The 24,138-nt window shown below is 45.7% G+C and overlaps 1 protein-coding gene across 3 annotated transcripts in view; it reads right to left on the reverse strand.

The window, feature by feature from the left end:
- Positions 1–20,485, reverse strand: part of SPIN1 (spindlin 1) — a 76,516-nt gene extending 56,031 nt beyond the window's left edge. For 2 of the 3 annotated variants that reach the window (XM_058695899.1, XM_058695897.1), the window contains exon 1: positions 19,697–19,850. The gene's annotated coding sequence lies outside the window, so the exon portion shown is untranslated. Of the gene's footprint in view, positions 1–19,696; positions 19,851–20,360 lie in introns of those variants that run through there. The other variant, XM_058695898.1, reaches the window with a different exon arrangement.
- Positions 20,486–24,138: the final 3,653 nt, after the last annotated feature.

Below are 24,138 nucleotides of genomic sequence, written 5' to 3' on the forward strand. Positions count from 1 at the left end.
CTCCCTTTTCTCTTCTTCTTCTTCTCCTCCTTCTTCTTCTCAGATCCCTATAATGCACATGATATTATGCTTGATGGAGTCAGAGTTCCCTAAGACTATTCTCAAGTTGCATAATTTTCTGTTCTCCTTGGCTCAGCTTCATTACTTTCCATTACTCTGTGTTCCAGATCATTAATTTGTTCCCCCGCTTCATCTCACCTATTTACTCCCCAGTGCATTTTTATTTTTATTGTGTTCTTGGTCTTGTTTTTTTAATCTCTGCATTAAGGATATCACTGAAGTCCTCTACTCTTTCCTCGAGTCCAGTGAGTATCACTGTTATCATTACTGTGAACTCCCACCAAGCATTACTTCTACTTGTTTCACTTGGGTCTCTTGCTGTGGTTTGGTCCTTTCCTTCATTTAGGAGATATTTCTCTGTCTTCTCATCTTGCCTGACTTTCTATGTCTGTTTCTGTGTTAGGAGAATCGGTTACTTCTCTTTCTCTTTTCAGTAACAGCCTTATGAAGAAATCCTATTGTGCCCTGAAGTACAGGGTCCCCTGCTCCCCAGGGCCTGCAGCTTCGGGGAATATCTCCTGTGTTACGTGTGCCCTGCTGCGATGTCTTGGCCACTTTTTCCTTCAGTCCAGTTGTCTGCAGAGGCTCTCTGCCTATTTGCCTATTGTGAGCAGTTTGGTGCCCCTATTGTGAGCAGGGGTGGTCCACTTGTGAAATGAGATGTGCACCTGAACTAAGGTCCCACAAAATGTGTGGGTCGGGAGTTGACCAGGTTTGTGTCGGTCTTCTAGGGGAAGAGCCCACGGCACTGGGACTAAGGGGAGCATGACTGGGAAGGATGGATTTCCCAAAATATGGTGGAGGGTGGGGAGAGGTGTTGGCACAAGCAAATTAGGTTGTTGATTCCCACAGGTGGCCATTTTTTATTCTGGGGGGCAGGGGACAGAAAGCATGCCTGTCAGCTCCTTTGTCCCCAGGGAGGTCTCCCTGTGATCCCTGTCTCCCCAGGCCACACTCTTTGAGTTGAGCAAACCATTCTCCCTCCCGGCTGCCACCACTGTTTTTCCATCTACTGTTTCCACACTGCACCTGCTCAGGCTGCTGGTCATGCTACCTCTTTTAGGAGGGGGATTCTGCTTCCTAACACCCCTCAGGCTCTCCCAAGCCTACTGAAATCCCAGGCCTTAAGTCCTACTGATTGTAAGAACTTATGAAATTTGGCCCCTCTCGCTTTCAAAAGCAAATATTACTGGGATTCGTCCTCCCTGTTTCTGGGCAACCTGGTTTCTGCCCTCCTCCTTGCTGCCAGCTCTCTACCCACCACAGTGTCCATTTTGCTCCCGACTACATCTTCACCCTTCCTACCTTCTTTGATGTGGCACGTTCACGACCTTTAGTCATGGAGTCTGTTTTGCCAATCTGCACGTTGATTTCTGGGCTATTTAGGTTACTGTGAGTGTTACCTCGTTGTATCCATGTGAAGGAGCTCCAGATCCTCCCACTCTGCCATTTTCCCAGCCAACTACCAAAAAGGTATTTTACACACATTTGTACTACTAGAAATAATAAGGATGAAAAAAAGTGACTATACAAAAAGATGTATGACTTCAGTTAAAGAAAAAAGATATGAGGAATGGAGATGCACTGCTGTTAAAAGATGTTAGGGACTTTTATCCTTATCCCAGAATAAGAAAAAATAAATAAATAAATAAATAACAGAAAAACAAAAAACAAAGCAAAACCTAAGCAGACATAGAAAGTTGTAGTAGGGTTGTGGAAAAGAAATCTTAGAAATTTTATGTGTGGTCAAGCTAAGATTAAGATTTCAGTTAAAAAAAAAAAAGAATTTTAATATCAAAAGAACCCTAGTACAAGATTAGAATTTAGTTTCTGTTATATAGACAAAGCTTTTTCTTAGACTACTGGTCTGCTCTTACATAAGAAATTATAATCAAAGATTTTTCCATGCCTTTAATGTAATATCTTCAAAGAACAACTTCCTGTGTTCCATGTTATCTTTATCAGGTCTTTTATTCCCTAGAAAAATAACAGAATCTTCTCTATTAGAAGAGCTAAATTTGGGGAGGGGGGGGTTACACGTACTTAGCACTGAAATCTCTTCACCACCACTGACTGGACAACCAAGTACTGCTTCACAGACCCATGATCCTGTCTGATCAAGTATTTTAAATACTTTGACATTTTTAAGAAACTTCCCCAAATCAAATTCTGAATGAGGAAAGAAAAACATTAATTTAACAACGTAACCTTTTGCTGGTGGAGGGTCTTGTCCCAGTACTGATGGCTGTTGACCCCGCAGGGAGGTGGCGGCTGTGGCATTTCTGAAAACAAGACAACTCTGAAGTTTGCCATGTTGAACTGACTCTTCTTTCAGGAACAATTTCTCCAGCACTGATGCTGTTTGATAGCGTTTTTACCCACAGAACTTTTTTCAAAATTGGCAACTTTTTTCCAACCTCTCAAACCCTGCCAGCTGCTCTACCAGCTAAGTTCATGTCATATTCTAAATCTTTTGTTGTCATCTGAACAATCTTCACAGCATCTTTACCGGGAGTAGGTTCCATCTCAGGAAACCACTTTCTTTGCTCATCCAAAAGCAGCAACTCCTCACCTGCTCAAGTTTTATGACATTGCAGCAGTTCCATCCCATTATCAGGCCCCACTTCTGATTCTAGTTCCCCTGCTGTTTCCACCACATCTTCCACTGAAGTCTTGAACCCCTCAAATCCACCCATGAGGGCTGGGATCAACTTCTTCCAAATTCCTGTTCATGTTGACATTTTGGTCTCTTCCTGTGAATCTAATGGCGTTTAGAATGGTGAGCCCTTTCCAGAAGGTTTTCGGTTGACTTGGCCCATACCCACCAGAGGAGTCATGATCTATGGCAGCTATAACCTTACAAAAGGTATTTCTTTGACAATAAAGTCAAAATTACTCCTTAATCCTCAGGCTGCCAGATGGATGTTGTATTACCAGAATGAAAGCATTAACCTCATTGGACATTCCATCAAAGTTCCCGGGTGACCAGGTGTACTGTCAATGAGCAATTATATTTTGAAAGGAACTTTTTTTCCTAAGCAGGTCTTAACAGTGGGCTTAAAATACTTAGGAAATAGGGGCACCTGGGTAGCTCAGCTGGTTAAGCGTCTGATTCCAGCGCAGGTCATGATGTCACAGTTCATGAGTTTGAGCCCCATGTCGGGCTCTGTGCTGACAGCTCAGAGCCTGGAGCCTGCTTTAGATTCTGTGTGTGTCTCTGTCTCTCTCTCTCTCTCTCTCTCTCTGCCCTGCCCCTGCTTGCACTCTGTCTCTCTGACTCACAAAAATAAACATTAAACAAAAAACTTAGTAAACAATGCTATAAATAGATATGCTGTCCCCACGCTCTGTTGTTCCATTTCTAGAGCACAGGCAGAGTAGATTTAGCGTAATTCTTAAGATCCCTAAAATTTTCAAAATGGTAAATGAGCACTGGCTTCAATTTAAAGTTACCACCTGCCATTACCCTCAAACTAGTCGGTGTCTGATGGCATGCAAGGACTTCTCTCCAGCTGTGAGAGTCACAGGTACCATCTTCTTCCACTAGAAGGCTGTTCCACCTATACTGAAAATCTGTCGTTTAGTGGAGGCATCTTCACTAATCCTCTCAGCCAGATGCTCTCCATCACCTGCTGCTTCACCTTGTACTTTTAAGGTCACAGAAACGGCTTCTTTCCTGAGACCTATAACCTCCACCAGCTTCAAACTTTTTTGTGAGGCTTCCTTACCTCCTTAGCCTTCATAGAATTGAAGAGTTAGGGCCTTGATCGGGGTAAATCTTTGGCCGAATGGAATGCTGTGGCTGGTCTGATCATCTACGCAGACGACTAACACTTCCTATCAGCAGCAAGGCTGTTGCACTTTATCATCTGTGTGTTCACTGGAGTAGCACTTTTAACTTCCTTCAAAGACTTCCTCTGCAATCACAACTTGGATGACTGGTACAAGAGGCTTAGCTTTCAGCCCATGTGGGCTTTCACATGCCTTCTTCACTAAGCATAATCGATTCTAGCTTGTGATTGAAAGTGAGAGACATGTGACTCTTCCTTTCCATTGAACACGAAGAGGTCACCGTAGGATTATTTACTGGCCTGATTTCAATATTGCTATGTCTCAGGGAACAGGGAGGCCTGAAGAGAGGGAGAGATATAGGGGAAGAGCGAGCAAACAGAGCAGTCAGAACACACAAAACATTTTAAAGCTGACCATCTTATATGGGCGTGGTTCGTCGTGCCCCAGAACAATGACAACGGTAAAATTAAAGATTAACTGGTCAGGGGCGCCTGGGTGGCGCAGTCGGTTAGGCGTCCGACTTCAGCCAGGTCACGATCTCGCGGTCCGTGAGTTCGAGCCCCGCGTCAGGCTCTGGGCTGATGGCTCGGAGCCTGGAGCCTGTTTCCGATTCTGTGTCTCCCTCTCTCTCTGCCCCTCCCCCGTTCATGCTCTGTCTCTCTCTGTCCCAAAAATAAATTAAAAATGTTGAAAAAAAAATTTAAAAAAAAAAAAAAAAAAAGATTAACTGGTCAGACATCACGACACAAAAATACCACAACAAAAATGTATGAAGTATTGTGAGGATTATCAAAATGTGACACAGAGACATGAAGTAAGCAAATACTGTTCGAAAAGCAGCGCCAGGGTGCCTGAATGGCTCAGTCACTAGAGCGTGCAACTCTCGATCTTGGGATTGGGGGTTCAAGCCCAACGTTGGGTGTACAGATTGCTTAAAAACATAAAATCTCTCGGGTTCCTGGGTGGCTCAGGAGGTTACGTGTCCAACTCTTGATTTCAGCTCAGGTCATGATGTCATGGTTCATGAGATTGAGCCCCTCACTGGGCTCTGTGCTGCCAACAGAGAGGCTTGAGATTCTCTCTCCTTCATTCTCTGCCCCTCCCCCACTACTTGCATATGCTCTCTCTTAAAATAAAGCATTAAAAAAAATAAAAATAAATAAAATCTTCAACAAAGAGAAAAAAGGCACCAACAGACTTGTTCAACAAAGGGTTGCCACAAACCTTCAATCTGTTTAAAAAAAAAAAAAAAAAAAAAAAAAGGCAGGGGCAGCTGGGTGCCGCAGTCAGTTATGCCTGATTTCGGCTCAAGTCATGATCTCACAGTTCGTGAATTTGAGCCCCACATCGGGCTCTCCGGTATGAGCGCAGAACCTGCTTTGGATCCTCTGTCTCCCCCTCTGCCTCTCCCTAGCTCATTCTCTCTTTCAAAATAAATAAATACACTTAAAAATAAAAATAAAACAGTATCTGTGAAGCACAATAAAGCAAATCATGATAAAACAAGGAATGGCTATATTAAATTACATGGGAAGCATTATCAGATAAAAAGTAATACTGGGGAGCCTGGATGGCTCAGTTAAGCATCCAACTCTTGATTTCGGCTCAGGTCATGATCTCAGAGTTGATGGGATGAAGCCCCATGTGGGGTTCTGCCCTGACAGTGCTGGGACCTGCTTGGGATTCTCTCTCTCCCTCTCTGCCCCTCCCCAACTCTCTCTCTCTCAAAAATAAGTACTTTTAAAGATCTGAAACATCCTGGCACATTATAAGTCATAATTCCTGCTATTATCTTTAAAAACTGTATATTACAAAAATAACCAAAACCCCTCGTCAATTACATTCTAACATCTCATCTGATCTTTAACCACCACCAAATTTTAAGTCTTTTATCACAGTTATTGTTCTATTGATGTTTTTAGAAACCTGTACCTGAAATAATGCTTTATCTTCGAGGAGATTCATGGAAAAGACCCTGACGAGTACTCTACAATAAAGATTTCTGAAACTCTTAAAATCATAAAACTGAACTGAGAGTAAGAATTTCTAAAACTCTGAAGTGAAAACTGATGAATTCATAAAACTGCTAATAAAAGATGAAGAATTACAGAAGACTAAATGAGCTGATAATCGTTAATTTTTATGACTTCATTTCAAACATCGCTAGCTCTTTAATATTTTGTTTTACCGATTTAAAGGACTCCCTTTTCTCCTCTCTTTATAGCTTAACAGCAATTTCATAAAGTTTATCTTTACAACAAAGGTTGACAATATAGGTTTCTGCGTGAGTTCAATAAGAATCTGTTCTCCTTACTCCTTGTAACAGGAAACAATTAGACAAGTCCTCAGCTGAACATTTTAGCCTAAAGAAGGTGTTTTATTTTTAAAAGTTTTTTTAATGTTTATTTATTTTGAGAGAAAGAGAGAGAGAGAGAGAGAGAGAGAGAGAGAGAGAGAATCCCAAGCAGGTTCGATGCTGTCAGCACAGAGCGTGACACAGGGCTTAAACCCACGAAACATGAAATCATGACTTGAGCCAAAACCAAGAGTGGGTCACTTAACTGAGTGAGACACCAGGCTCCCCTTGAGAGAGACTTTCAAAGTTCAATCTGAGACTCCTTATGAACAGTTCCACCAAGTGGATTTGAAAAGAGCCTTTATGGTCAGGTTACTATTTTTGCTGCACTTATGTAAATAATGAAGCCAAGTTTATCAAAACTAGACTTAATTTGAAAAATCAGTCTTCCTGTTCTTTTCAACAGAAATAGTAATAATTATAAAGATAAAAATAATATTGAATAATACACCTTTCTGGATGTCAGATTGTAGTCTGTTGTCTTTGAGGTGTTTTTTTACCTGTAAACTGAACTGGTTCCCAAATTCTAGTTTCCTCCACTATTTGACTAGAACTCTAACATTTCCAATTTTCTCCCACTTTTTTGACATGGAATCACTACAAAACTAAAATTAGTTTTCTTGAAGCCATATAAACTAAAGCTGGACAACCTGATATAAACTTCAGAGTAACTACAATTGTTCATGTGTAGACAGTCCTCATGCCACTGCTATGTGGCTGCTCAGAAAGACCACCAGGGACACTCACACTGCAAACCAGGAACATCTGTCAGCTTGCCACTGCCTGCCCCTCACTCCATCTGAAGATGCTCAGAGCCTTGTATTTAGAAACCTTAACTAGCTACTCACCAAACTTAGAAAACTGAATTTATAATTTGCTCGAACTACTAACCTTTTTCTTTTGTTACCAAAGAAATGCCTCATTAAATTACCTGATCACTCACATCTTACAGAGGCCAAATTTAGGTGGAAAACCTGCCTCCAACACCACCCCCTGAAATACAATATCCTCTTGTTCATCCTGTCCTACATATTTTGAGGATAGGTGTTTGCTAGGACATTATGTTGTGCCTATGTAATTATTTTTTTAAAAAGTGTAAACTGACTTAGGTAAAACCTGAATCTAATTATAGCCCATTTATTTGATTGGTTAAATCTTAGCTCCTGGGAATCCCTGCTCTGGGGAATTTTTCAATCCTTGGCTCTTGTTCTCCTCACTATATTCTCTCAAAGGTTTTAAAACTATTTTTTTTTTTTAACATTTATTTATTTTTGAGAGAGTGTACCCAAGTCATGCACATGAGGGAGGGGCAGACAGAGAGGGAGAGAGAGAATCGCAAGCTATCTCCACACTGTCAGCACAGAGTCTGATGTGAGATTTGAGCTCGCGAACCAGGAGATCATGACCTGAGCCAAGATCAAGAGTCAGATGCTTAACCAACTGAGCCACCCAAGCGCCCCTCTCTCGAAGGTTTTAAATGCCTGTTGGCAGCCACTCACATGACAAATGGTATCCATCAGGATCAAACAACTGGATGATATCAAAAACAATCACATGAATAATGACAACAGTGACTACATGGCCTCCAGCCTGATGACTCTAATGGAAACAACAAATGTGCTTATTCTTCTGCCTGTCTATTTCAGCGGTAGTAATCAAGAATAACAGTATAATAGCTGGTCATACTCTCAGCCTGCTAAGCCAATGACCAAAAGGATGTAATTGTTAAAATCAAGGACAAGCAAAGACCAGCCTTGAGGATCCCCCATGCAGACAGAACCAGTTTACTCATGCAGGCAAAGCTTAATGCAGCTTACCAGGCAAGGCTAACTTGACTTGGATCATTACTTTCTTGTGCCTCTAAAAATTACAAGCAAAACTTGAACGGTTTCCCAAGGTTGATACATGGTAACCACTGACTGATTCCATATTATTTAAGAGAATTCTAACATCATAACTAATCTCTATGAATAAAGTCACTGCCTTCTCACTATGTAAGCTTCTTTATAACAATATACCTGTAAGCCTCATTCTATGTTCTGATTTGACCGCTTACAAACGGTCATTTTGGTGTGTGAGCACCAAACATTTACTAATTACTACTTCAGTTATTCATTGGTCTTACTCTGGCTATTTTGAACCTTTGACACTATCAAAGAGCCAAATTTTCCAGAAATGAAAAAAGTACAATAAATTTAATGGAGACATTAACAGTAGCCTAATCTTATTAAAAATTAGCGAACTAAGAGAGATCAGAAGAAAATATCCAGAATGAAGCATGCAGAGGGTAAGAAACTGAGAGGGTTGGGGTGCCTGGGTGGCTTAATCGGTTAAGCATCTGACTTCAGCTCAGTTCATGATCTCCTAGTTCATGAGTTCAAGCCCTGCACCAGGCTCTGTACTGCTTAGGATTCTCTCTCTCTCTCTCTCTCTCTCTCTCTCTCTCTGCCCCTCCGCTGCTCATGCTCTGTCTCTCCTTCAAAAATAAATGAGCATTCCCCTCCCCTGCTCATGCTGTGTCTCTCTCTGTCTCAAAAATAAATAAACGCTTAAAAAGAAAATTAAAAAAAAAATAAATAAATAAATAAAATAAATGAGCATTAAAAAAAAAAGACGAAAGAGGGGCGCCTGGGTGGCTCAGTCAGTTGAGCATCCGACTTCAGCTCAGGTCATGATCTCACAGTCTGAGTTCGAGCCCTGCAACGGGCTCTGTGCTGACAGCTCAGAGCCTGGAGCCTGCTTCAGATTCTGTGTCTCCCTCTCTCTTTGCCCCTCCCCTGCTCATGCTCTGTCTCTCTCTGTCTCAAAAATAAATAAAGACATTAAAAAAATTTTTTTTTTAAAAAGAAGAAAGAAATTCAGAGGGTCTAATATGCTTCCGGTGGATTCTTAGAAAGGGCAGAAGGAGGCAGGAAACAGAAAAACTTTAAAAGATGGTGTCTACAAACTTTTCAAAAGAATGAAAATTACTTTAGTACATATTTACTAAGAACTAAAAAACAAAATATAAATAAGTATATACCTAGACACATCACAGTAACATTGTTGAAATCCAAAGACAAAAATGTCTTAAAAGTCTTAAGTAAAAAAAGACAGTTTCCACTCATGGGAGCAAATATTAAACTGACAACATACATCTCATAGAGAAAATGAAGCTGAAGATGTAATTCAGTAACTTCTTTCAATGCCTCAGAAGAAAAACAAGTTAGGAAATTCTATACACATCAAAACTATCCTTCAAAATCAATCTGTGAAATTTTTAGCTAACATAATCAGAGAATTCACTCTTAGCAGCCATACAACAGGTGCAAAACACAAAGTATTCTTCAGGCAGAAGGAAAATATTCAAAGATGGGGGACTGGAATTACAGCAAGGAATGAAGAATAATAAAAAGGATAAATCTAAATAGCTATTGATTATACAATAATATTTTTAAGATAAAATAGATACAGAACTAAAGCAGCACAATAGTTGCAATGAAAATGAGATAAATGGAGTTTAAGTGCCCAGGAAATGGAGGATATACCCAAATATTATATTTTGAGAAGTCAAAGATGCAGGTTTTAAATAATTTCCAAGTTAATTGGGCGCTTGTGTGTCTCAGTGGGTTAAGCATCTGACTTCAGCTCAGGTCATGAACTCATGGTTTGGGAGAGCCCCACATTGGGCTCTCTACTGTCAGCACAGAGCCGGCTTCAAATCCTCCGTCACCCTCTCTCTCTGCCCCTCCCCTTCTCAAAAATAAACATTAAAAAATAACCTCCAAGTTAACAAAAAAATAAAGAACAAGGATCCAAAGAAAAACAAGAGAGAAAAGGGCACATTAAACAGGTTTAATAAAGAGAAAGCACGTATTAAGATTTAAACCCAACTGTGTCAGTTATTTTGTTAAATGTCAACAGACTGAATTTTCCAAACGTAAGGAATATTGTCAGACTAAGTTTTTTTTTTAATTCTAACTATACATTTGACAAAATAATCACTCAAAATATAAGCACACAGAAAAGTATGAAAAGAAAGGGTAAAAAGAGATAAGACTGCATATACTAACCAGAAAAAAAAAAGTGCAGCTATATTAATATTCAGCTAAGTAAACTTTATCTCTAACAATACTTTTTTCTCAAAGAGGAACACTCAATGATTTTATAAGACTCAACTGATGAGGAATATATACAACTATAAACATGTATGCACCTAACAACATATCCTCAAAATATATAAAGCAAAAACTATCAGAACTATGAAGTAACAGACAAATGCAAGATCAGGGTATCAATACATTTCTCTTTTGAATCGATACATCCAGTAGAGTGAAAGAAAAAACAAGTAAAGACACAGAAGAATTTAACATGACTAACCAAGTTGAACTGGCAAATATAGGCACTGCATCCAACAAATGCAAAAGCACATTCTTTCCAAGCACACACTGGATATTTACAAAAATTCATCATATGTTGGGCCATAAAGCAAGCTTTAAAATTTTCATAAGCTTTTAGTGTTCTGGCTACAATGGAATTACAGTAGAAATATAAGTAGAGCACAGAGTATTATCACAGTAGTGAAACTACTGTGTATGACTCTTATCATGGATATATATCACATATTTATCAAAACTTCTAGAGTATACACCATCAACAGTAAATCCTAACATAAACTATGTACTCAGAATGGTGATGATGTGCTAACACAGGTTCAGTAATTGTAACAAACAAATGTTCAATCTGGTGCAGGATATTGATAATGGGGGAGGCTGGGGACAGGGGCTGGGGGATCAGGATTTCCAGAACTCAGTACTTTCTGCTCAGTTTTGCTGTGAACTTAAAACTGCTCTTAAAAATAAAGACTTATCTGTAAGGATAACCCCAGAAACCTTAGTTAAGAAAACTCAACACAAAATAATTCCCATTTCCCACCCCTGCCTTCCCACTCCTCTTCTTTTCTCCACCCCACCCTTCCTGTACTTCCCTCAGCTTTCTGCCCACTATAGACACATAAAAGACCAGCACAGTAGGAAGCTGCATCTGGAAACATGATCACTGGCAAGAGGAAAGGGATATGGAAAATCTCACTACTGCTCTTAAAGTTTATGTGATGACTCTCTTCTGCTCCCATTTCACTGACCAAGATAAATACATGGCCACATCTAACTCAGGAACCAGAATGAGATACTACCATACACCCACTGAAATATCTAAAATTACAAAGACCAACAATACCAAATATTGGTGAGGATGTAAAACAACAAGGATTTGTTCACCGCAGCGTGAACAGAAACTGGTATACCCACTTTGGAAAAGTTTGGCATTATCTACTAATATTGGACAGAACATATGACCCAGCAATTCTACTCCTGAGTGTACTGAACAGTAAAGCATCCAAAAGAAACACATACCTGAATGTTCACATCAAGTCCACGCTCGTGAATCCCGTGACAGCCATGAAAATGAGCCTCCTGAATCACCTACCATGGGGAGGTGCGCTACTCTGAACTCACCATCACCCTTCCCACCAGGACCACACTTCCCACAGGCTGTTTCTAGCCAAAGATCAGCCACAGGCAGAATACTAAAGCAGGCTTATTCCTGCAGGACAAGAGACTCCTGTGACTCCCAACTCTGGCTGGAAGACTCCTCACTGGCCTTGCTTAAACTTTCTTTTTTTTTTTTTTTTTAATTTTTTTTTCAACGTTTTTTATTTATTTTTGGTACAGAGAGAGACAGAGCATGAACGGGGGAGGGGCAGAGAGAGAGGGACACACAGAATCGGAAACAGGCTCCAGGCTCCGAGCCATCGGCCCAGAGCCCGACGCGGGGCTCGAACTCACGGACCGCGAGATCGTGACCTGGCTGAAGTCGGACGCTTAACCGACTGCACCACCCAGGCGCCCCATAAACTTTCTTAAAACTACACTGCAGTCACCAGACTCTGCCTACCAAACATTCTCTATCCCTTTCTCTTCCATATGCAACAGACCAGCAAGGTGCTGACAGCACCCTCACATGTATTTCCTCTGCTACATCTAAATGTGATCCAAACTTGCTGTCTTCTGGCTCTTTGGAGGCTTGAACCAACAGTCTGAAACCAGGAACAACCCAATATTCATCAAAAATGGAATGAAGAGGGGCGCCTGGGTGGCGCAGTCGGTTAAGCGTCCGACTTCAGCCAGGTCACGATCTCACGGTCCGTGAGTTCGAGCCCCGCGTCGGGCTCTGGGCCGATGGCTCGGAGCCTGGAGCCTGTTTCCGATTCTGTGTCTCCCTCTCTCTCTGCCCCTCCCCCGTTCATGCTCTGTCTCTCTCTGTCCCAAAAATAAATAAAAAACGTTGAAAAAAAAAATTAAAAAAAAAAAAATGGAATGAAGAGCCATGAAAAGTACAATTCATACGTGAATAAAAAAACAACTCTAGTGACCACATGGTTACATGAACGGCAATGCCACAGTTGGTGTGGATTAAACAACACCAGAGTAAACCAAAGAAATTACTAGTAGTTGCAACCCAAAGATTAGGTTTTTTTTTTTCTTTCTTTTTATAAACATTTTTTGTTAAGTAATCTCTACACCCAATGGTGGCGCTTGAACACACGACCCCAAGATCAAGAGTCACATGCTCTACTGACTGAGCCGACCAGGCACGCCCCACCAAGATTAATTCTAAATTAAGACCATTCCACAGACGTGCCACTCTAGGATGCAACTATCCCCACCACATTTATGGATCCTGCAGTTCCCACTGTGATTTCTGACCTTAACAGTGACCAGAGCCCTCTAGGATCCTGGGGCTCCCTTTGCAGCTGCAGGGTAAGGCATGAGCACAGAATCCTCCCAGAGTGGGTGACCAGGCCTGTCACAACATTCCAATCTCCCTAAGCCTTTGGATGCCTTCTTCCTCCATGGTATACCAACAGTTTTGGCATCTCAGCTTTGCTTAGACAGACCACCTTTTGTTTCAGGCAATCAACCAGAACTCTAATCCCTCAAGCTACAACACTGATCCAGAACGTCTGCTGATGAGCCCACATCAACAAATACGGCCTAACCAACCTTCAGGTCCCTTCCACCACAATCCCACTCCCCTTAAGATCCATTCCCACAAATATTCCCCAGGTTCCTACCTATACAGTGGCAAACCAAACCATCTTTTGGGTCACACACTGCACCTCCCACTTTGGGGCCTGCTAGGATCATCCCTGGGGGAGGGAAGGCAATTACAGGTTTTCCAGGCAAAGGGGGATGAAGTTCCTCACACAGGTGACAGAAACGCTGCTTCTACTGGCAAAGGAAGCCCAGCAGAATTTAGGTCTCTAACTTAATGGGAATCTGACCAAATGTCCCTAATCCAATTCTTAGAATCCCATTCTTTATCCATCAGTGCTCCTGCTTACAAATTTGGAATTCAAGATGAATTTTTTATAGCAGTCACAGAAACTTTCAGGTCCCTTATGTGGAATCTGAGTTAAGAATTTAAAACCCTGAGCTGATCATTTCGCTTTGTAATGTTTTAACTTGGCTAGACTGAACCACATCCCCGGTTCTAGTTTGGGCAGGCCACGGGAGAGTTCTCATGCAGCACCTGTGGCCACACATGTGCAGCCTGCGTTCACTGCTCTTCTGGTCGCCCTCACTGATGCCAGGCAGACTGGGCCCTGCAAGCCTGCTGTGAAGGCTTGCCCTTCCCCCAGGTTCCCAGAGAGTCCTGCCCCCCGTACCACAGGTGCGGTGAGCTCCAGGACAAGGGCCCACCTTGTGCAGGGCACCCACAGCACCAAAGTCAGAGGCAACAGAACTGACACAACTTTCAATTCATCCTGTACAGCAGACCAGACATACCCACAAAGCACCTGGCCAACTACTGCCCAGGGCACGGGTTTGAGCAGTCACGACCCAAGCACCAAGCTGAATACTGGAAAACTAATCATGGGCAAAAACAGGAACAATTTCTGTTTTCACGAAACTCAACATTCTCAAGAAAATAAAAATTCATTACATTACATTCATTTACAGTATAATTTTGAGAAGAGCAGTAAGGTCAGCAGTGTCTCTAATAGGAGAACTTAACTACAGGGAAGTCAAGAAAAAACTCAAAAACTTCAGAAAGTTGATGGCTGTGGTAGCAGGTAATGGATATACAGAGTTCTCTGGACTATTCTACCTTATTACAAAAATCTGCGAACTCACACAAAAAGAATTTCGTGAAAAAGTGATACTTAAGACAAACTCTAAAGAAAGACTAGGGGAGTGCCTGGGTGGCTTGATCCCTTGAGCATCAACTCTTGATTTCGGCTCAGGTCATGATCTCAAGGTTCATGGGATGGAGCCCCGCGTCGAGCTCTGTGCTGACAGCCCTGGGCCTGCTTGGGATTCTCTCTCTCTCCCTCTCTCTCTCTCAAAAACAGACAGACTTAGGGAGAAAAAGAAAAGAAAAAAAAAAAAAAAAAAAAAAAAAACCTGGAAGAACCGAAACAAAACATTCCAGGCAGAAGAAAAGAACAGTGCCCCGTGGTCTGGCGGAGAAGGTGCCGGGCACAGAAGAGCGACAGGCGTGGCTGGAGCAAGGAAAACAAAGGGAGATGTGACACCGGTAAGGCGAGGCACAAAGGATAAAAATTACACATGCCTGTGAGGTCGTGTTATCAAATTGTGTCCTTAAAGCAATGGGAAGCCACTGAGAGTCTTAAGTAAAAAGGTGACATAATCAGATCTACCTTTTTAAACTAGAATTTTTTGACACTAACGAAATTTCAAACATGTTTACCTTTTACCCAACAATCTATCTTAAAGCTATACCTGCAAAAACACAAAATAACAACACATCTACAAGGTTATTCCCTACAGCAGCACATATAACAGCAATAAAATACAAACAACCTGTGTTCACCGTTATGAAACTATAAGCACAAAAGAATGGAAAAGAGCTTGTATAAAGCAATCTCCAGAATGTATTAAATTAAAATAAAAAAAGAACAAAAACCCCACAAAAAACAGAAAAGTGTTGAGTTCTACCTTTTGTTTAAAAAAGGAAAGGAAATAAAAATATGCCAGTGCTTGTATCTGCAAAAACAAAACATTGGAAGAATAAACCAGAAACTAACAAAAAGGGGGCACGAGGGGAACGGTGCAGGAGACAGGAATGGAATGATGTGCCCATACCTCTGTAACACAGCTTTGGCTTCTGAACTGCATAAATGTTTTACATACTGAAAAAACATAAACAAAATGAACGCAATCATTAAGATTTCGTGAAAATAAACCAAATTAATAATCAAATTGGTAAGAATCAGAAAGAAAATATTTTCAAATCATTTCATAATTCCAAATGTCAACTGTGCATCCTTATGTAGATATATTTTACGAACAAAAAGGACTATAATGAAATACAAACCAACACTATGCTGTTACTGGTGTTTCCAAACGTCATTTACACTGCAGGACAAAGGGAAGTAATGTTGCAAAGAATGCAAATTTTCAATGTTAGAGAAAAAAGGATGAACTCAAAGGAAAAACCCTGAGTTGTTAAATACGAATTGGAAATTATCAATACAAAATCAAGTTGCATGTATTTCCCACATCTGTCTAATGAAAGTAGGGGCATCCCAGTAGCAATAAGGAAACACAGAACCAGATTTTGGTATCTAACTTCCACTCTCCAATAAAAGCAGCTGAAAGAACTGGCTGATAAAGAAAGCACAAAGTGAGTCATAAGCATCTGGTATCAGAAAGCAAGAAATGGTTCAAAGATCAATGGGGTGGCACCAAGGGAAGACACCCAGCTTGAAGGGACTGCATGGTGCCCAAGTTAAGACAAGCTGAGGAAAAAGAATGAGGACTACGTGATTAAAACACTGAATATACCAAAGCCAGGACCTAGATTAATTACTATGATTTAAGATATAAGACTAATTAATGTACAAACATATGGACATGCAGATTCACATGCCTGTGACTACAGAGATCATTTATAGATACACACAAGGCCATATTCATACACGTCCAAAAATTACACGTAGGCTATAAGGATATAACTATTAACAAACTAAAACTTATTATAAATACAATCTAAGTTTTTTAAAAAAGTTGTTCTGCCTTTGTAAAAGACAACACTACAATCTAACAACACCTAAAATGGTATAAAAAATATTTTACTAGTCTCTTCATTTACACTCTCAATATTTGGATAAAGTAAACATCTATGCTGAATGTATCCCTCTCCCTCCACCTCCTCCACCCAAAACACTCATCACATTCAACATTCTAGTGACTCCAGACTGACTCCCCTTGTCCCAAATGACTTCATCCACCGCCTCCCACAGGCTGGACTAGAGATCCTGTGCTGGCAGATTCCTTCAGTCCACCTTTCATGCTGCTTAATGCCTTCCAATGGCTTTCCCCACCTACAGGGTAAACACCAACTGCCTGGATATGGTATGCAGAATTACGTCAAATCTAGCCCCAAATTCCTGCTACACAGACTGGCCCTGCCAAACTACAGCTGGTGTCAGCATTGGTAATGTCATCATCACCAGCATCGGTACCCACAGGGCACCTACTACAGGGACCTAGAAGTTTGCACTTGATGAGGTAGGTGTTCTAATCCCATCTAACAGATAAACACGCATAGGAGTAAATGCTAACACGGGGCAATCTTTGGTTGGGATTCAAATCCAGGATGGTCTCAAACACTCTCTGCGCACCTCTGCTGTGGCTGTCCTTCTCTGCTCTCCTGCTCTATACTCTTGATCCTTCTCGGGCATCACCTTCTCCGCCAAATGCTCTCAGCATCAAATTCCCTCACCACATGCAGGCAGATCTTCCCCACCAGACTGAAAGGTCTGCAAGGGCACATCTTTATGTATTATTGCCCATACAGGACTCATTTTATTAAGAACAAAGATTCAATTAAAAATTGCATTGAATACTGGGGCACAACTTATCAAACTGTTCACTTCAACATTAAAAATACCATGCAAAGTTCAAAAGCAGGAAGAAAAGGAAGTCAACAATGACTGGCAGGGGCTGTTGCATTTCAGGACTGCACCGGGAACCCTACAAATTCAGTAAATGCTCAAGATGGCCTCGTGCGACAACTCAGAAATGGCAAGTTCAAAAGGCCAAGAGGTGGCGGGGTGGGAGTGGGAATCAGTTGTGTGGCTTCAGACCAGGACGGAGTGGGGCTGGATTTCCACCCAGACACCGCAGAGTTGAAGGCCACACTATCTCCATGGCCAACTCCAGAGCCCACAGCCTTCTCACAACACCATAATGTCTGCCAAACTGAACAACATACTTGGGCAAAATAGTTGATTCCCTCTTCCAAGTTCTTCTCATTCAAGGAACAGGGAAAGAAAACATTCAATTAAGCATCAATAAACATAAGCAAGTATTTACGTAGATACGTATTAACTGCTCTTTCTCAGCAAATTAAGATCCTGTTAACAGCTAAACCAAAAGAAATACTCAATAGCATTATTTTTAATCTCTAAATAACCCATGTGATTAATTCTTCAGATACAGCATCCCTACCATGTAATTTTAATGTACCAAGAAAAAACTGCTAACAATTAAGAAGTACAGTGAGTGAAGCTGCAAATGATGGACAATCAAGTAAATCACCGGAAACTGAAGAAAACACTATTATCAAATTTCTCAACTTAAGACTTCAAGTTAATAATTCTCATATCTTATGACTAACAGCCAAATTTGAGATACTGCCATAAGATGCACAGGCACACACAAACCCCATCAACGTCCCAGTTCACACTTAAGGGACAGGTACCATTATCTAACACGCTCTGTATGGACAGCAATGATCAACACTTCATCGTCACCTGAATTTCATGGGTGTTAACAAATGTTCCATTAAAAACACATCAAAAAGAGATCTGCCACCAACCATGGGAACAGTACTGCAGTATTTCTCAAGGCCCTTAATTCGATGAAATGAATTGTGACCCTAATGGAGAGCAAAACACAGCACTGTTTCCCAAATTTAGGTGACCAAGGAACCCTTTGTTTTTCCTGTAGTATATCTTAGATCTAGAGTCACAGAGACACTACCTTAAGCAACACTTCAGATATTCCAAAACTAAGTAAATGCCTTATTCTGAATTGGTAACTAAGGGTACTGTCAGAAACAGTAGTGGTGGAATTTCTGGGATTTATCCAAAGCTTTAAAAAATATATATACATGTATAGACAAATATATATTAAACATAGAGAACTACAGGCCTTTTTTACCTTACACATTTCACGACATCTTAACAGTAACCATTTCGCTACTCAAGACCAAAACTAAAAACATTCTATTTTATTTCTCACTAGAAACTAATACCTACTATCCATAATTTTGACATAAACATTGTGCGACCTTTACTCGTTATCAAGTCTAATAACGAATGGTTTCTGTAAACTCCTGGCTCTTCCAATTTCGGGGTGTCTGACCATCAGCCAAGGCTGGGGGAAGGAACTGAGGAGGTTCCTGGTTGATGTGACCCCATGTGAAGTGTCACCACCTCTAAAAGGATGCTCACAACCTCTAAGAGCATTCTCAAACTCAACCTGCCCCGGGATACACCACCAAGGGTAGGCCGGATTTCCATTTCCTAACAAAAGCGGTGTGGAAAGCGGTCACAGCCCTCTCCCTCCACCCTTTCCAGACCAGAGTTCCTTCCAGAAAATTCCAACACAGGAAAGTTACAGGTGTTCACGTCTCGGAAGGTATGTCGTCTCCAGCTGCCGTGGCGTCACACGCTCAAGTGTGCCCGGTGCTGCCTCCTGATGCTCCCGCTAGCGCAGCCCCTCCACCCGCGTATCCCACCCCGATGTGCATGGAAACTCCCGCTCCGACCCCAGGTCCCCCAGCGCACGGCACGCGACACCGCGTCCGCACGACCCCGCTGCGTCAACATGCGTGGTGCGCCCCCCTTGCGGCCTCTCCCACCGGGGCCCCCAGAGCCCACCCAGAGCACTGCGCAGCTTCTGCGTCGCCCCATCCATCCCGGCGCCCCGGGCGCAGCGCGCTCAAGGTCACTCGGGAGGCTGGGGCGCGAGGGGCGGCCCCGGGCGGGGGCGGGGCGGGGGGGGCGACCCGAGCCCGCAGCGCCCCGCCCCTCCCCCCGCTCGGGAAGGGGGGGGTCCCGTCCCGCGCCACGCCCGGCCGATTATGCAACGCTCCTGCGCCCCGCCCCCGCCGCCCCCCGCCCGCCGGCGCCCAGGCCTGCGGAACAAAGCGCGCGGGGCCCGCGGCCGGGCGGGCCGGGCGGCCGCCATGTTGGCGGGGGCGGCGAACAAAGGCGCGCGGCCGGAGCCCGAGGCCCCCCACCCGAGGCCCGGCCGGCAGGGGGCGCTGTGCAGGCGCCGCCCGCGCCCGGACAATGCACCGCGGCCCGGCCGCCGCTCCCCGGGCGCCGCCGCCGCCCCGCAGCGCGCCCCGCCCGCGCCCCCCTCGCGGCCCTCGCTCTCCACCCTCCGACCCGCGGCACGCGGGCCTCACCTGCCGGCCGCCGAGGCCGCCGTCCGCAGCCCGCGGGCCCCGCCGTCCCGCGCCGCACTCCCGCCCCGGCCCGACCGAGCCAGACGGCGCCGCCCCGCCCCCGCTCCGCTCCGCGGCCGCCGCCGCCCGCCCCCGGCCGCACGGCGCACGCGCACTGCGCTCGCCGACTGCGCCGGCCGCGCCGCCCGGCCCCGGCCCAACGGGCCGCACTGCGCAGGCGCCGCAGACGGCGGGCGGGATCTGGCGGCAGGGCGGAGCCTAGAGGGCCTCGGGGCGCGGCCTGGAGCCCGGAGCGGATCGGGGGCAGCTCACCTGCAGGCGGGGCGGGGCCTGGCGCTGCAGCGGTATACGGCCTGGGAGCCGGGCTAGGCGGGAGGCGGGACTGGGCCTGGTGCGACTCACCAGGCCGCGAGGCGGGGAAGAGGCGGGACGGAGCGCGACAGGGCCTGGCGGCTGGGTGGAGCCCGGCGGGCGGCGGGCGGGGCCTGGGGCTGCTCACCTGGCGGCGGGTAGGGCGGGCCAGACGAAGCTGGACCTGGCCCGGCGGCCGGGCGGGGAATGGCGCCACTCGCCCGGCGGTCGGGCGGATGCGAAGGGACGGCGCGGGACGGGGCCTGGGGGCCGGGAGGGGCCCAGCGACCGGGCAGGGCAGGGAACGGCTCACCTGGCGGCGGGGCTGGTGCGGCTCTCACGGGCCTAGTGGGCGATGGGGTCTGGCGCCGCTCACCTGGCAGCTGGGCGGGCGGGACGGAGCAGGGCGGGCCCGACGCCGCTTTCTCCGGGTGGCGGCGTGGGCGGCCGGGGCGGGGCCGGGCGGGGCTCTCACCTGGTGGCGCCGGGGGCAGCTGGGCGGGGCCCCGGGGCGGGCGCGCGGGGCCGGCCCCCAGGTGTGCGCGGGGAAGGGGCGGTGTTCGGGGCGTCGAGCCCCGGGAGCCTGGGGCGCCAGGGCTCGCGCCGGAAGTCAGGCATCCTGGGAAGTTTCGTTTTCGTTCAGTGGGAGGACTTTCGCGGATGGACCTGCCCTCCTCATTCTTGGATCTAAGCAGTAAGTCGTCCTGCAGCGCGCACGCCGCCCGGGTGGATGAGGCCGGGTACGGTGGTAGGGGCGTCCGCGGGCTGAGCCGTGGCTACGTTGACACTGGCCACACGCCGGGTAGGGCGCCAGCCCCAGCCCGGCCCGTTCCCCGTGCGCGGACCCGCGGCCGCACTGCGCCGCCGCCGGGCCTCGCCCACCCACCTGCCCTGCCGGGAGGCGGAGGGACGCTCTGCGGACCGGGGTCCCGTTCGGACCAGAACCGGTTCTCGCCCACCCACCTTCTTCGCCGGGCGAGGGAGGGGCGCCCTGCGGACCCGGGTCCCGGTCCGACCAGACCCGGGCCTCGCCCACCCACCTCTGTCCCGCAGGGGATGCGGGGGAGGAACCCGGGCCTTGTCCACCCACCTGTGACCTTGAGAACCCAGCCCCCGCCACACACAAGAGAAGTAGCCTAGCTGCCCTCCGAAATTGGGAACCAGGCGTTCCCAAGGTCGCTCGAGAACTCGTTTGACTTGTTTTACCCAAGATGCCCTTTGAGTGTTTTGTTGTTTGTTTGCGGGAGCATGGGGAGAGGAAGGAAAAGAGAAACAGTTTTGACTCCTGATGAGATGAGTGCAGGAGCTGAATACTGGGTCTCAACCCCCACCCCCGCACTCCACCCTGGAGCTCTGTGCGCACAGCCCTCCACTCTCCGGAGCTCTCCCCTCCCCCACCCCGGCCGCCCACTAGCGAGGTGTCTTCGAGCAGGGAGCAGGGCACAGAGGGGACTTGGTTCCTCGAGCGCAAACGGGCAGCCACCTCGTAGTAAACCGCCTCACGGACTGCTGTCAGGTCGGATGACAGGACTTTTGGAGAACACACTAGGCTCTCACGCGCGGCCCAGCGAGCTGCTAGTTAGCAATGCCCTCTGGGATTTTACTGGCACCTTCTCCTTTCCTCTCAAATAAGACTGATATGTGCCTGCTCAAGCAATTAAAGCTCATCTCAGGTGACACACTTGGCGAGCACAGGGAGTTCACAGGCCAACTAGAGGGCCAGTTTAGACACAAATACGGAAGCGTGTCGCTGTGCTCACCAGTGGGGATGTGTTGAAGGGTTGATGCTTTCACTTGTGTTTCACGTGCATAGAGCACATCAGGAGCCCAGAGGAGCGGGAAAGAGGCAGGTGCGGAAGAGTCCACTGGTTGGAACACTGCAGTGGCATCCCCTGGGTTTCTCCACCTTGCCACTATGGACATCTGAGGCTGAGTAATTCTTTTTTAAGGAGGATGTTTGGCAGCGTCCCTGGCCTCTACTGACCAGATGCCCTGAGCACACACCTTCCCCAACATTTTGACAACCAGAAATGTCTCCAGGCAAAGCTAAATGTGTCAGCCCATCCCCTCCCTCCTGGAGAAGTCCTGGCTTAAATTTTGCCTCTAGCGATGGTCACTGGGAACTATCGACAATGCACAGGCCAGGGAGGTGAGCCACCCTATGTCAGCTAGGGTGGCACTTCCAAGGTACGCAACCACCATTCCTGCCAGAAGTATTTCACCCCTGCCCCTCAGAAGCCTTGCTCATTAGCATGCTGAATGTCAAAAATTACACCCAATTAAATCTGCCAAAAATATTGGGAGAAAACGAGAAAAGCTAGGGAATCAGGCCAGACACAGGAGACTGCAACCAAATCCATCACATGACCCTCGAACCTACACTACTTTGAGGGAAAGAAGCAACCAAAGAGATGAGGGGAACAGTTGGAGGATTTTACATATGGAATGTATTTCAGAGAGAGTATTATTGAATTATCCTTAATGTGTCAGTATGACGATGTCTGTCACGAGAATGCCCTTGTCCTTAGGAGGTTTGTCTTGGATTATTTGAAAAATCAAGAGTCCTAGTGGCCACAACTTTCAGATGGTTCAGAAATATATGTATTTTACAGAGAGATAAAGCAAATGTAACAAAAATGCTAACATTTTGTGATGAGTGTGTGTGGTTCATTGTCCAATTCAAACGAGTCTGGAAAACTGAAATTTTTCAAAATAACAGGTTGGAAAAGTTGGGCGGAGCCCCAGTTATCGCATGAATCTCTAGGGTGCTAAGTAAGCATCCCCTGCTGTCTTCCAGCTCATTGACCAAGCATTTCCAGAAACTTAAATATAGAGCTAGTTTCTGCAAGTTTCCCAACCACACTTGACTTCTGGAGATTAGGTCAGAAAAGCCTACATGTATTTTTCCTCCTGTGGGAACTTTATTTCTGGCAAGTATCAATTGGCATGTCAACCGTTCCAAACCTCTATGAGGCGTATGTCTCTTAATATTGAGTCCCTGGGCTCCCACTTGGGGAGAAGGGAATTTCTGCCCCAGAGATGAGCACATCTGTGGTGGGAGAGTGGGGTGAGCTCAGACCCACAGTGGACCTTGATGTATTGGTGTACTTACCCCGCTGACATTGATGTGATCGTTGGAAACCAGTCTTCAGAAGCTTTTTCAGAGTAGTTACGTTTATCATAAAATAATCCAATTCTTGAACATGGCAAAAAGTATTCTAAACGCATCATGCATATTACACACAGGAATAATTCTCTATTCGTGTAACTAGGTGGATGAGTTTGACAGTCTGCTAGTTACCTTGTAGGTAAGGATGCTCTCTCACCATTGGCCACCTTGGTCACCTCCTCCAATTGACCCAATGCCCTGCTACTCCCAGACTGTGGGGGCCAAGGCTGATGAACTGGGAACATTCAGGGTTCTTCCATGTCTATCTAACACATCAGTCCTTAAGATCAGAGCTCCTGCTGGCCCTGCCACTCCCACCTGTGGCTACAGGTTTATGGCTACACTAGGCAGCCTTGTGTGAATCCTGATGAGATGGTGGCCTGGCCAGGACAGAGGCATCTGTTCTCCAATGGTCCTGATAAGGCACTGGGGCTAGATCTCTGACCAAAAGCCACGTTGATATACACCCTGCAGAGGTCTAGGGCTGTCATCCAGTGCGGAGGTGACCAGAGCCTGTAGACACGGTCAGCAGGGGGACCAGAAAGAAGGGACAGTACGTTCGAGTCCACAAGAATATGCTCGGTGGAGGGAATCTCACATGGCTCTAGGGAAATGTTTGCTGAAAGAGTGACCCCAAGAGAAACCTCAGGAGCACAGGTCAGCCGTCTGGTCAACTGTGCAGCTTCCTCCCCGGTTGGCTCTTGCCTCCCTCCAGGTCATTTTCTACACTGCAGGCAAAGAAATGCTTTCAGGTGTCTCCTCAGAAGCCTCCCATGACCACCTGCACAAGTGGGTGGTTCTCTGCTGTTCTCTTTTACACACGTCCTTGTTCATTTCTCTTTGGAGCACCGATGCTTGTTTGTGCTTACGTACCGCACTGATTGGTTTACATGTACATTGCCTGTTCCCCACCCTGTTATGA

The sequence above is a fragment of the Neofelis nebulosa genome, chromosome 12 (genome assembly GCF_028018385.1).
Source record: "Neofelis nebulosa isolate mNeoNeb1 chromosome 12, mNeoNeb1.pri, whole genome shotgun sequence".
Classification (NCBI taxonomy): Eukaryota; Metazoa; Chordata; class Mammalia; order Carnivora; family Felidae; genus Neofelis; species Neofelis nebulosa.